This window comes from Aythya fuligula, chromosome 4 (assembly GCF_009819795.1).
Source record: "Aythya fuligula isolate bAytFul2 chromosome 4, bAytFul2.pri, whole genome shotgun sequence".
NCBI classification, from domain to species: domain Eukaryota; kingdom Metazoa; phylum Chordata; class Aves; order Anseriformes; family Anatidae; genus Aythya; species Aythya fuligula.
Window position 1 is genome coordinate 61,574,471 of NC_045562.1, and position 14,326 is coordinate 61,588,796.

General features: G+C 43.8%; 1 protein-coding gene across 1 annotated transcript in view; it reads right to left on the reverse strand.

Annotated features, from left to right (window-relative positions):
• The window catches only part of C1QTNF7 (C1q and TNF related 7), a 49,797-nt gene extending 39,370 nt beyond the window's left edge, over window positions 1-10,427 (reverse strand). The window contains exon 1 of the mRNA XM_032186983.1: window positions 10,372-10,427. The gene's annotated coding sequence lies outside the window, so the exon portion shown is untranslated. The remainder of the gene's footprint in view (window positions 1-10,371) is intronic.
• Between the last annotated feature and the right edge of the window lie 3,899 nt (window positions 10,428-14,326).

A 14,326-nucleotide genomic window follows, 5' to 3' on the forward strand; every position in this document is an offset into this window, starting at 1 on the left:
GGTTCCAGTGCTGAAGCTGAAAGTGGGGGAAAATTAAAAAGTGCTAATGCTGCTGCTGTACATGTGGTGGGCAGCTGCACTACGCATCATCAAATGAGTGATTCTCCTTAAAACACAGCCCTTCTGACAATCTGGAATGGAATCCAAATTAATAAAAGCTGGTTTTGAAAACCATGATGTCTACTGCTGTCAGTGAGAATTCATATTATAATGATCAAAAACTATATGAAGGTGAGTATTGCTGTAACTTGTTTAAATTGCAAGCCTGGAAAAATATACTGAAGACATCTGGAATCGATTTCTGTTTTGAAATTCAGTTCATACATAAGGAGGGCTTGTGAAGAACTGAAAGACAAGGTAGTCTTGTCTTGAAAGACATGAACTAAAATAAAAGCATTTAAATAAGTGCTTTATATGCATGTTCCTCTCACTTCAATCTCACATCTTGCTTTTGGCAAATAACACTGTCTACGGATGGTTCCCTCTAATACATAAATAAATGAAATGCAGATAGGCAACAATATATTACTTCTGGGGAAAATATATATGTATTTATATAGTGGGGGGTTCTGATCTATGCTAGACATGTTCTGCTTCCTGCAGCTATCCAGTTAAGCTTCTTTGCAACCCATATGTGGAAGTCCCATACTACCACCCCCTGTCTTCAGAACTGTGCTGCATGCATGCTCAGAGTTGCCAAGCCAGCAAAATCAGGACTGCAGCTATTTCTCAGTTAAGGTGAGATGCTAATGCCACTCATTCACTTGGTCTCAGCTAGTATATGAACTAGTGAATAATGGGCAAGAACTCAGGAACTGCAAGTTCCTGTTGAGGCTTCAAATTACACATTGAAAAGGAAGAATTTTGGCATCTACTTTTTAAAACCTCTAGTGTACACTATCTTGTGCATACGGCTTCTCAGTCTGGAAACCTGAATGGTCAGATCTTGAGCTGACATATATTGGTACAGCTGCATAGATTGCAAAGGCAGCATAATTAATTTATACCAGCTGAAGTTCTGGCTCAAAAATATGTAGAAGCATATATATAGTCCCTTCCTGGTCACGTGGGTGCCACACAAGGAAGACTCAGAACCTGACAGCTACCATGGCTTTATTGCCACAACAAAGCTCATCCTCAGGGCTTTTACCAGACCCCGTGGGGGCTGAACATTTGTTTTTGGATGCTTTGCTGAGTATATAGTCTTGGAACATAAACAACATATGCCATTAAAACCTATCAGAAGCAAATCTTGAGCATGTACAAATGCCCTGAACTTGCATGTCAGGAACTGTGTGATCTTCCATCCAGTGGTCTGAAAGGATTCTGCAATAAATTGCCTTGCCTTTTAGAGGTCTGAAAACATGGATAAAGACTGTGGATGCTTGAAGGCAAAGAGAGTCTCACTCTTTCATTGTGGTGTATCTTCACCCAAAAGCAAAATTCATTTTAAATACTGCTACTTCATCAGAGGCTATTTTAGACCAAATGGTTAGACAAATCTAAGAGAAATGTTCCTTTATTGCTATGAGCTGAAACCAGTCTCCTTTCTATAAGCATGAGACATTCTTACACAAAGGTATTCCTGGCCATCCCCTCATAAGTACAGCATGAAGAAAGGCACCTCTTTAGCTATGTAGGGAAGAAGACACTTAGAGTGTATAGCAGCATTTGACATGCAGCCCAGTTTGCAGAAAATAAAGGACTACATTGCTAGTACAAACTAATGTAATGACATATGGCTTCTCCATTTGGGAAAATGCTGCAAAACTGAAAAGCAGATTGCAGCTTTTCAGAATAAACTGGTGCTGGAGCTCTCATTAATGTAACTTTAAACTGCTTGAGCAGCACAGACTTGTCGGGATTGAGTTAATTTCTTTTTTTTTACTTGTTTAGTCCAAAAATAGAATTGCTTCAGCTCCATGCAAGCTCAATGTTGCTACAATTGTCTTCAGTAATCCTCTCAAACCCACTGTTTTCCCAGATCACTTTATGGATATTGTCTATGGGAGGGAAGGGAGTGTAGTAGCTGGAGCAGAGTGCTGAGGGATCTGATTCCTATTCTTAGCTCCACAGTTGGCTCCGTTTTCCTTCTGTTATTCTTATAGTCTCCTTCACTCTTCTGTTTAACCCAACTGAGATTCAGGCTTGATGAGAAGTACTTTGCAATTTTGGCACATTGTCTAATTCTACCATTTAATAGAATTAATGGAGGAGAAGGGTTTCCCAACTGTTCCAGCCGTGGGAGATGCGACTCACAGCAGAAGAGATTGTTGAGAAGAGCACTGATCATCGCAACATCATCTCACAGCTTTACCACCATTCCAGTGTAAGGTTTAATTCCCCGTGCTCCCAGGAAAAGCTAAATAGCATTTGCTTTCAACTCACTCTCCTACTGATTATTAAACCTGCAAAACAAAACATCTAAAAACAGAGTGCTGTGCCCTGACTGCAGAAAATGCACCCCCATGCATGGGACTGTAGGGGCTTACTCTGATATGCAAGAGTGCCAGAAGGGACAGCCTGTGTGACATTGCGTCCTTTGCTGCAGCACAGGCACTGGCATAACAGAAATGGGGATCACTGCAGCATCTACTGGGAAAAGGCGCTTAATTGAACAGTGTTCCTATGTTTTTAGAGGTGTTTGAGGTTGAAGAAATCAGTACAGTCATCCATTTCTAACATAAATGAGTTTCATTGAACACAGCAATTTTTGCAGACCTAAGGCACAGAGGCTTCTGGTAGCAACCCCCTAATAAAGAATTTCTGCAAAATTGGGCTGGTGCTGCTGTCGAGTCTCCAGGAACTTTTAAGGTCTTTTTAAGGCTACTGCATTGCTGCTACTTCAATGCTGCCTGTGAATGATAGACATGCTATGGCTAGGTGCCAAGCTGCTTGAAAAAGAGCCCTTTAAAATGAATAATAACACAACCTTTAAGCATTAGAAACTGATGGTGTGAAGTAGGTGTCAGGTAAATATATAGTTTGTTCAGTATAACTGCACATGCTCAGGCACTCTGAGGTTAGCCGCGGCCTCCAACACCAATACAGTATTATAGAACCATAGAATGGTTTGGGTTGGAAACAGCCTTTAGAGATCCCCTAGACCAAACCCCTTGCCATGGGCAGGGACACTTTCTGTTAGATCAGGCTGTGCAAAGCCCCATCCAGCCTGGCCTTGCACACTTCCAGGGATGGGGCATTCACAGTTTCTGTGGGCAACCTGTTCCAGTGCCTCACCACCCTCATAGTAAAGAATTTCTTCCTAATATCTAATCTAAACCTACCCTCTTTTAGTTTAAAACCACTACCCCTTGTCCTATCACTACAGGCCCTATGAAAATATCTCTCTCCATCTTTATTATGAGCCTCCTTTAAGTATTGAAGACTGACGTAAGGTCTCCCTGGAACCTTCTCCTCTCCTGGCTGAACAACCCCAACTCTCTCAGCCTTTCTTCACAGGAGAGGTGCTCCAGCCCTCTGATCATCTTTGGGGTCTTCCTCAGGACCTACTCCAACAGGTCCATGTCCTTCTTGTGCTGTGGGCCCCAGAGGTGAATGCAGTGCTCCAGGTGGGGTCTCATGAGGGCAGAGCAAAGCGGAGAATCACCTCCTTGACCTGTTGGCCATGCTTTTTACAGGCAATACCAATAAATTTATGGGTCTCACCTGGGCACCGTGCTCAGCTCTCAGACACTAGAGATGAAATAACACCTTCAGGAGCAGGAAGGGTGCGTGCTGGAGCTGCAGTGGGGCCTGTCTTTAGCACTCACGTGACAGAGGGCTGCAGTGTCTGTTATACACAAATAAAGCTCCAAAGGCCTAAATAGATAAATATTAGAGTCGCTGATTAAAGGAAGCAATGCCAGCCACTTTTGGCCAGCATAACAGGAAAGCATTTCATTACCTCAGGTTTAAAAAACCTTGGACATTTAGCGATTCCAACGACTTGCAAAAATTACAAGGAGGAAGCACCGGTAACGATATCAGACACACATTCACTTCATTCATGGCAAAATTAAGCATAATTATCCAATTTATAAATCAGCTTTAAGTGGAAGGCTCCCTCCAGTCCCCCTGCTGCTGCATATTTTTGGGATTAAGTTGTTTGTTTTTAGTGATAAATTAGAAACATCTGCTTCCGCTGACACACTGGGAAGGAGGCACATGCAGCAAACTTGCCCGGCGAGCTGCTGGGATGCTGGAGGGGATTTGGTGCCAGGGCCTGGGCATGGTGCTGCTGATTTCTGATCATGAGGACCCAAAGGATCTGTCCTCTCCCCACTGTGTGGGGCAGAGGAGGACCATGGCTGCTGCAGGGCCGGGCCAGGCTGGTTTCTGAGGCGGGCTGGAGCAGCGGTGAAGGCTTCCAGCAGCGTGAGCTAGGCAGATCCTGCCTTTTAAGGGTATCTTGGCAGCTCTTCCGTGCGAGTGAAGCTGTTTCTGCTATGGGATCATCTAGTCCTAATCGCAAGGAATCCAGACCGTGTTCCAGAAGAACCACAGAGGTCGTACAAGCATGAGCCATGATGGCAGTGAGCGCACGCAGAACGCGGGTCCACCATCTCTCCTGATGAAGGAAAGGGTGCTGGTTTAGGGGACTGAAATTTTTATAACCTGTCTGTATCTCTGGAGAAGTGATACAACTTCTTGACCACTGAGACAGGTTGAAAATGGCCAGGAGGTGCACCACATGAAAGCATCTGTATGGACATTTACCTTATGAGGGAGGTACAAAAACAACCTTCCTTGGTGTGAGCCACTCCTCACTGAAGTGCAAAGCTCAGGCTAAATCCTGCCAGATGTAGCAACCCAAAAAATATAACCTGGGTGTCCATGGAGCTGCACCCATGATGAACCTGCTCCTTGCACCCCTGTACGGGACCCCTTCGAACAGGCCTGAGTCTCACCGCAGAGGTTAGCTAGGACTGTAGAACCAGACTTTTTGCACACACTGGCTGGGTTTTTGTTCCAGTTTTTGACAATCAAAACTCTCAAACTGCAGCCTCAGGCTGCGAGGACAGAACATGCCTGTAGAAAGGGAGAAAATGAGATGCCAGGTTTCTGACGGGTAACTTCTGCTCACAAGATAGCCAGGCAGAAAAAGAGGAAAACTTCTCCAGATAAGTTTGAGGATTATGTGCATTTATCCAGGGTTTTCAAATAATCCATTATCTCTTTCAGAGCAAGATAATTTCTCTGTCAGTGCAGGAAACACCCAGCAGAGTCACTGCATGTTGGCTGTACAGTAGGGGTATGATGATCTGGACAATTGCTGGAGGCGTGGGAGGCATCACTGTGGTGTGATGCAATGTAAATATATTTCTGTCTGAGAAATGCCAGGCACTGAAACTTTCAATCGCAGTTCTGCCTAAAGAAGGCTACAAAGCCATGGCTGAGCTGCATGGAGGGAGCTGTCCTATTCAGTCCTGCACAGGAAACTCTCCATTCTCCTTGGATCACTGAAGGCCACTTGTAGTCCTTTTCCTCCAAAAATGCAGCCTCCAAACCCCCACCGTGATGTAAAGCAGTATAACCCAGCTCTACAGCTTAAAATATGGTGAAATGCAGCTGATACACCCTCTTCCAGAGAAACCAAACCTCTCTGCTGGTGCAGTGCCCTCTCACAGTGCCGAAGGCATTGCTTACCCACCCGAGCCCCACAGGGGGACCTGGGGACCTGGGGATGCAGGAGGGACAGAGGGCAAAGGCAGGTATGATGGCATGTTTCACAGCTAGCCAGAACCATGTGCCCTGTTTGTTCTGCCTAAGCTGTTTTCCTCTATCTGACCTCTGATGCTGCTCTTTTAAATGCTGTAATATGCTCAGGGGAACATGATCTTTGCATTCTTATTAGGGCCATTCAGATGAATAGTGAAAAGAATACAAAGAATAGTGAAATGGAGTTGACTTGGATACTATTTTTACATGTATTTGTTTTCTTTTCCTTTTACCCATGCTGGGGACAGATGCGAACATTTCCTTCCTCCAGGAGAGGAGTGGGAGCTACAACCTGTACTTTATGCCTTTAAGGGAATTGCTTTTCCTGAGCGAAAACCATCCTGTTCCCACTCAAAAATCACCACCTCTCTCTGGAATGACATCTCCCTGCCCCACCTCAAAGCTGGTGCTCAAGAGGTCATCTGCTGACATGTGTGACCCCTTTCTAGCAGGAACGCTTGCACTGAATAATAGGAACTGTAACTCAGAGAGGCCGTAGTAGTTTGGGTCTTTCTCCCAGTCATCATGAAGTCAGCCATCTGGAAGATTTAGAGCAACACTGCAGAGCAACACTGCAGCCCCACATTATTTAAGCAGGGGTTACAGGATAGCCCAGCGACAACCATGGCTTCAGGGAGGAGTGGATGTTAGTAGGGTCCCCCCAAAGCCTCTTCAAGGAAGTGGTAAAGGGGGATCCCCTGGGTAAGCATGCAGATGCACCAGGAAAATGGGAGGACTACAGAAAGGAGAATACCAGATAGGTAATTTACAGGAGGAAAGGGGTAGAGGAACTGAAGAGACGTTGAAAACAAATGAAAACATTTGGGACAGGGAGAGTTTCTAAAGCTGAGCTGTGATCAAAGGCTGTTGTCGGGGTTTAGGGCCAAAAAAGGCCAGGCTCTGGCAGATAACCTGCAGAGCATATCTGTGCAGAGCTGGACCTCATAATGTCTCAAAGGAGCCAACAGCTCTGTAACAAAACACTGACATGGTGTCTGCAGCGAGCAATGGATGCAAAAAGTAACCTAGGTGTTTCTCTGATACATTGCCAAGGAGCCATTTCTGCTGCTAGTGACAGTGAAAAGAAATTTTATGAGAGAAAGGACATGAAACATAGCCTGGGATGTGTCAGGGGGGTGGGATCAGTCCCCAGGTGCTTTAAGGCACAGCAGACCAGAGCTGTGCAGGCACATCAGTGCAGGGCTAGCAAGACTGGCGTAACATCAAGTTTTTATGGACTGCTGAAAAGGGAAAAGACTTTTGGTCCTCAGTCCTAGCAGCTAGCAAGAACAGAAGACACGTGTTCCAGCAGGAGGGAGCTTCTCCCTCCAAGAAAAGGGAGAGTTTTCCTGGACCATTACAGAAAAAGTGAAGACTTTTCCCTCTTTCTCCCTCTCTCTCTCTCTCTCTCTCTCTTTTTTTTTTTTTTTCCTGAAGGGTAAGGAAATGGGAGGTCCGTCTCCCAGCAGCTCCCAGACCAGGTCCCCCGTGCTGGCCTGGAGCCAGTGATGAGGCCCACTGGACAAAAGGAAAGAGGTGGGGAGAGCAGGCTGGACGCACACCTCTTTAGCCCTGCCCTTTGAGCCCTTCTTGTTTTCATTGCAGTGTCACTCCCTGTTTTGCTGCACATTTTTTAAACTACATTTCAGGTCCTGTTTCCTTATTAATATCCTCTCCATTCTCTCTCTCTCTCTCTTTTTATTTTTATTTTTTTTCCCCGAAAGAAAAATGTATTTATTAAAAGAATGTAGCAAACACTGAGAGAAATAAAGCAGAGTGCATGAATTACATTACATCCTAAAAAGCATCCCATAACGGAACAGTTTTCTTCCTTCCCCCTGCTTTAACCTCTGGCTTTTTCCAGATGTTCCTGTTTATAGCAGGGTGTCTGATTTTGGGTTTGGGGTCTCTCCAAAGGAGGAGGGGAGAGTGTAAGCTGAAAATAGGATGGGTGGCCTGCTGGTGTCCAAGCACAGCCAACTATCTCAATTAAATCTTGTTCGAGATTTGGCCTCCACTTCTGTAGGCTGCAACACGCTTGGGGCTCAGAGACACAATGCAGATGAGGAAGACAAATCCAGTAGATAGACTGAATGCAAGCCAATAAATTTAAGCCAGAACAACATACGGACTCTCACATCTCTCAGCCTAGGAAAGATTGCTCCCCACAGATTTCTTCGAGGTTTGCCCAGACGAAGTGCAACATCCCAGCCAGTGAGACTTTTCCCCCCTTTCCCTCAGATTGTTTTATAACCACATCTCTCTCCCTGCCAGGATTATTTTCCCATTGTGCACAGCCTAGTCTTTCCCCTTAAAACTGATCCCATTATTATTTGTGATAAAATCTGCTTTCATACGAAACAGTTCTGCCCTTCCCAGTGCTTACACCTGACAGACATGTGTAGACTGTTTTCTCATATGATCCTATCCCCTCTTGCTCAACATTTAGTGAAACTGTAAAACATCTCTGAAGGCTTGAGTCAGGTCCTTTGCAGTGCTGCCTTCATCACTTCGAGCTTTCCAATCCAGGATCAGGTGAGGTATGGGGCTTGACATCCTAAAGCAGATCCACACTGCTTGTCCAAAATAAAAAATAAAGCCTAATATATGGAGAACCTGAACAAGTTACTTCAGTGCTGTGAACTCGGACTAATTTGGATTTTTTCTTCCGCCCAACAGAAACTACACTACTGAGCTGCACCTCTTAATTTAGAGAGACTGTGAGCAGAAATGAAAACCTTTTGCTGACAGTTGCAGCCCGATGCATACCACTAAAATGTAAAGCTGCCCAGTAATTATCTCACTTGCAGCCTTTATTTTCCCTGTTTGATCACCAAGATGAACCTGCCAAGCCTCTAGAGTTTTCTGCCAAGTCAATCACATAACTGCTTTGCTGTCCTTTCGACTTACAAAAAACCCACACCAGCAGATAAAATGGAGTTTGACCTGTCTTGTATCTGTGACAAGCAGCCTTTAGGAATCAGAAACACTTTTTTCTTTTTTTTCTTTTTTAAAATGCCTCTTAATTGAATAAAAGGTTGCAGCCTTCAGATTCTCACTCCTCTCAGAGGTCAAGTTTTTCTGGCCTCCTTAATCCACATTTTATCACCTGCAATGTGTGTCTTCAGGAATGTGGATGTTACTTGGCCATACAATGACAGCATGCGTAATGTTGCTGCAGCGTTGGTTTAAGGACCCTGACATTAGGCTTTGCAGCATAAGAGGCAGGCCCACAAGCAGACACCTCACAGAGAATTAAGGATACAAGTGAGCTCCAGCACAGTGAATGGGACAGAGGATCCTGCCCTGCAAGGATTCAGTCCAGCCCTCGGGATTTCCACCCCCCTTCTTGCCTTGCAACCGTTACCTGGGCCGGGCTGTACGGGAGTTCAGCAGGACAGCCCTGCATTTCCACCTGCTCTGAAAGGGAAAATCCACTCCAGCAGCACAGCTGAAGCTGTCCCAAGGCTGGGAAAACAAGGAGCAAGGGACTTCAGGAAGAAAGGAGTTTCACCATGGGTCGTGGGATTTCTGAAGCTGGTTGCTGTTTCTCCAGCAACGAGTAGAGCTGGTAATAGCAAATTTCCACAGCTTGCACAGCTCCAAGGGCTATGGGTAATGCTGTGCTCACACCCATATTTTCCTAAAGCTTCAGCTGAAAACCTTCATCATTTCCTTGAAAGTGAGTGGGTTAGAGGAATTAGGCACCGCTGTGAGTATCATGTTTTGGGCAGCTGGCATGCAAGCCAGCGCTGCCTCCGCCCCATCTGCACAACCCGGAGACCCAGGGGAAACAAGAGAGCAAGAAAGTGCTTATCCACTTACACCCTCACCTACCTACATCATGGCTGTGTTCAATCACTTGCACTCTATTCAACAACACCCACTCCCTCCCGTGTGTCTGCAGCACACAGCCACAAAGCATACTGCCAGTAGCAGTGGAAGCACGGAAAGCTAAATGACCTTGGGAAAGAAAACCCCCGCAGAATAAATGCCCCAACAAAATAACAAATGGGTATTTTTTGTTTGGTGAGAGTTTAATACGTAAAATTCAGGAGATTAATTTTGCGAGAACACAACCCTGAAGCAAAATGATTTATTTGGTATTTACAGATTTTATTTTATTTTAATTTTTTTTTTGCAAAACAAGTTTCTATGAAACCATAGCAACAAAGGTTAAAGTGAATACTTGGAATGATTTTGGAATCATGCACAAGGGAAAAAAACCTATAATCTATTTTGGGTTGATGGAATGTAAGATTACAGCTAAATAAAAGAAATATTTCTAAATATTGTAAGCAATTAAATCACCCTAAAACTCGTGAAAGGTAGACATTTAAAATTATTTTTTTTTACCATCAAATTGTGTCTTTGATTTAAAAAAAAAGTCTGGTAACTTTCTGATAGGAAAGTTTTATGCATACATGTCAAAATTTATTACTCTTTCTTACAAGATACATAAACAGATTTCACAGAAGTCCTACTACAGCGGATTTCTAATGGAATCATGTGTATCCCAGCAAAAATCTGATTTTTTTAAATTATTATTATTTTTTTTCTTTCTTTCTGAAAAGTCTCTGTATTGTGTTCCCTTCTTTAAAAGCATTTCAGTGAAGCCAGAATAGGAAAGTAGAATCAGTTACAACTTACCTTAACGTTTGAGTAGATAACACCAATTTTTTTTCGGGAAAAGCAACACGTTTCTTTTGGGTCGTGCTGTAGGAGCTGTAAATTCAAGCCACCAGGTAAATGGTGATCCAAGATCTGTTAAACCCACTTCGAGTGCCTCGATGACAAATAATAAACTTCACGAAAACTTGTTTGAAGCTTGATGCTCGTGCATTGAGTTTTGTAACTGTCTGTCTCAGCTAAATAAGCTCCCACTCCTTTCCTCGGACAGTTGCCAGCTTTTCTAATTTAAAGCAACTGTCAGCGTGCTATAAAACTCCTGCTGGAAGGAGCTCAATGTATACCATGGAGCAACGAGCAAGCGCGTGCTCCGGACTGAAGCGGTATGACAGCGTCCTAACGGGACGCGGGGCATAGCCTCCCCGAGGTAACGTTATATCATCTCTGGAAAGCATCATCGGCTAAGTTGTCTCCTGCTTGGTATAGACACAGAGACGAGGAAAAAATCATGCTCTTTCCGGCATGCCGTCCCCTCGGCGTGGGATTTGGGAGGAGCAGCATCTGCCTCAAAGTGAGGGAAGAGGCAACAGCCTCAAAGGCACAGAGTGCTGGGAGCTGCCAAAGGAGCCTGCTCCCCAAATCAGCCAGAGGATTCCCTGTATTTTTAGAGGTGCAACTCCTCAGTCTGAGGCTTCGCGGACAGGTCCAGGGGCTTTCTCCTGGGCTTCCTCCACTGCAGGGTTCTCCTCTCACAGCGGGGTGGGAGACCCAAGCTGAGGTTTGTGGCTAAGAACATCTCCAGACTTGTCCTTCATGGGGTTTTGGAGAGTTTCAAAAGAGATTCATGACAGGGATCCTGTCCTCTGAGACACTGTCAAGTTTTAAATAACACGGGCATGATCTGCAAAGACATCTACTTGCTGTGGATGGCTCTGTTCTGGTTTGCTCAATTTAAGATAGCAGAGCACGTGAAATGCTGTTGCTGCAGGAGAGCTACAGGTGTTCCTGTGGAAGGAACATTATTCCTCCTCCTTGCAAGGAATGTATTTCAACCAGCCATGGCCGACCCACATGGTGTGAGTTAATGATTTGAGAAAGTTCCCATTTCGCAAATATGAGTTCTCTCCGCAGAATAGCTAAAAGCAAACAAAGAAAAAGGCTTTGATGCTTAGGTCTAAATTATAAAACATTGTGATTTTTGAAATTTTAGTCTCTGAGCACCCAACTTCCACTTTTTCAGTACCAGAACAAACTTCCACGGATGCATATGATGAGTACCATCTGGAAAAGAGGATCTGGAAAAGCCCATCTCAGACTGTGCCCCACATCACTGAGCACTTTTGGAAATGCAGCCAATAGGCCAGCTGATGCTAACATGACAGACAATTTATTCTTGCTGCTTTTAGGTGACTTTAGCTTTGTCAGCCATATTTTCTCGCAAAATTAACATAAGCTAAGATGGAATCATTAGACGAAATTATACCGAAATTTTCAAAAGTGTTTGATGCACCTGAAAGAGGACATCAATTGTCTATGACAAAACCAGCCAAAGTGAAAATGCCCCCTGTTAAGTGGTTATTATAGAACATCTTGTTCGTTTGAATGTTCTAATGACATTACATGACATTGAAATATTAAGTATTTCATATTTTTAATTGAGAATTAAAAACCAGGATCCTGTGCATTCAATCAATGCAGATAAAACACTACTGCCGATGATGAGAGAAAGTCAATATTTTTTTTCGATGGAGTTTCATTTCAGTACTAAATGATCTGCTGGTGAACTTGGTTGCAGATGAAAGTATATTGAAAGCACAAATACCATCCTATCATGTCACTTTAATGTACTGTAGAAACTCAATGATGTCTGTATCTTAATTTTCACTTTGTAAGCAGGCATTAGGCATATCCTTTAAAGTACAGGGAACACTGGAAACTTGTATTTGTGTGTTTATGTTACCTTGAATTTTTAAAGATCATCCATTCTCTCAGTCTGCCTCTTTCTGCTCCTGTTTAGGAAAATGTGAGCTGCTGCATCCTATTTCTGTTCCTTTGTCAGGGAAACAGAGGATGCTGTTCCTGTCACATTAAAAAAGCAAACGAACAAACAAAACAAAACAAAACAAAAAAAACAACAAAACAACCAATGTTTTCTAATGATCTGTGGAGAAGACTGTCAGGAGTTACAAACCTGGGCTCTGCCACTGATTTCTGCCTTGCTGTGGACTGGTTTTATAAAGCGTCTTTCTCACTTCCATTCACCTACTTGTCTCACAGCAATGTGATTAAGGACTAACTAGCTATTTTGTATTTTGTAATTTTGTAGCATCAATAATACAAAGCAAGCATTTCTTCTGCTCTCTTAAACCATTATGCCATCTGAGACTACCTGGATAGTTTTCTGTGGTCCACAACACGAAGTTAAAGCATCAGCCAGCAGTTTGGCTCTATTGTTATTGAGAAGGTGGCTGAAGGAGGAAGATGCACTTAAAGCTTTGTCGGAGAGAAAGGAAGTGAGGACCAACAGAGCAAGAATTAAAAATAAGGAGATGAACTCAGTTCTTTCACCTACTAGGCTTTACAGGTTGGAGGTGAGAGGCAAAAGGGGAGGAGAAACTACACAAGGTTCTGCAAGCCTTGAAGCTTTAAGTGTTCAGCAGAAAATAATGGTTCATTTTTTTTTGGAAAGTGATATTTTCATAGGGTTGCTCACTGGTGCCTGTGATAGGCTTATTTCAAATCTCTCTAAAGTTACAGTTCTAGGCAACTGTTCCACATTTTGGCATTTCAGCAGCACGCTGATTTTCTTGCTTTTGGCTTTGTACGGGCACAGCTGTGGGAGGATCAAGCTGCTAGCCACAGGAGCTGGAACAGTGACAGGTATTTGGCATTCACGTCCACACAGGTACAGCACACCAGCTCAAAGGGCTTAGGAAACATGGAGCAGTTCATCTCTGAGAAATTTCAAAGGGAAAGAAAATGGACTTATCTTCTTGCCTTGCTACTGGGTGCAAGTCTTCATATGGCCATGTACGTGTGGACATTTGTTGTGTAACAGACTGTTGCATTGTGAATACAAAACCCAGAAATCCATGTAATAGATGCAAGAGAGTAATGTGCTCTAAAGAACACAGTCATCACACCCCTGATGGATTGTCATCTTTAATCCTCTCATGTGGTAAGCAGCTGGGATGTTTTCCCGATGACGTACTTAAGTCCCTTCTCTGCCTAAAGTGTTTTAAGATTCAGCAGGTTCTAATAGGAAGTTTCCAATACAAGTATCTAAACCAGGAATCAAGCAACATCTTTCATTTGCAGTGAACCACTAAGCAGTTGATTTGCTGGAAGGAACATGACTTTGTAGCATTAAAAAGTGAAGTATTCTTTGATGCTGGGATTTGAGATTTTCCTCTGTTATGGATGAATGCATTTACATCCAGATAATGCTCAACTCAATTGTCAAGATGCTAATGTAAGTCCTCAGGACTCATCTTGCTTCAGTACTGAGAGAATGAGCAGGTCTATAGGGCACAGTGCACTCTAGGAAGTCACAAAGTTGCTACAGGAGGCCTAATTATCTCCTCATGTGGAGCAATGGGGATGAAGATCAGCTTCATCCAGGTAAACAGAAATGTGTCAGTGTCCAATGGCCCTGAAGGAGAGAAGAAAATGATTGTAACGAGAAAATGTGATGCCAAGACGCACAGAAATTTTGCTTCATTTTTAAAGGACATTGCTTTCATGACTTGCACCCATGTGGAGATGCCCAGCAAGTGAATGGCTGCAGGATGGAGTACATCCATGAGGAACAGCACACGTCACCCACGTCTGGGTGACTGAGCAACTACGGGGCTGCACACTTCAGGGGTACCTAGGTACCAATGGGTTAACTCCACGTGTATTTTTGCATTTATATGGGATGCAAAACGCAGCTCCAACAGGGCCTGTGATTTTTCAAACGAGAATAATTTATTCT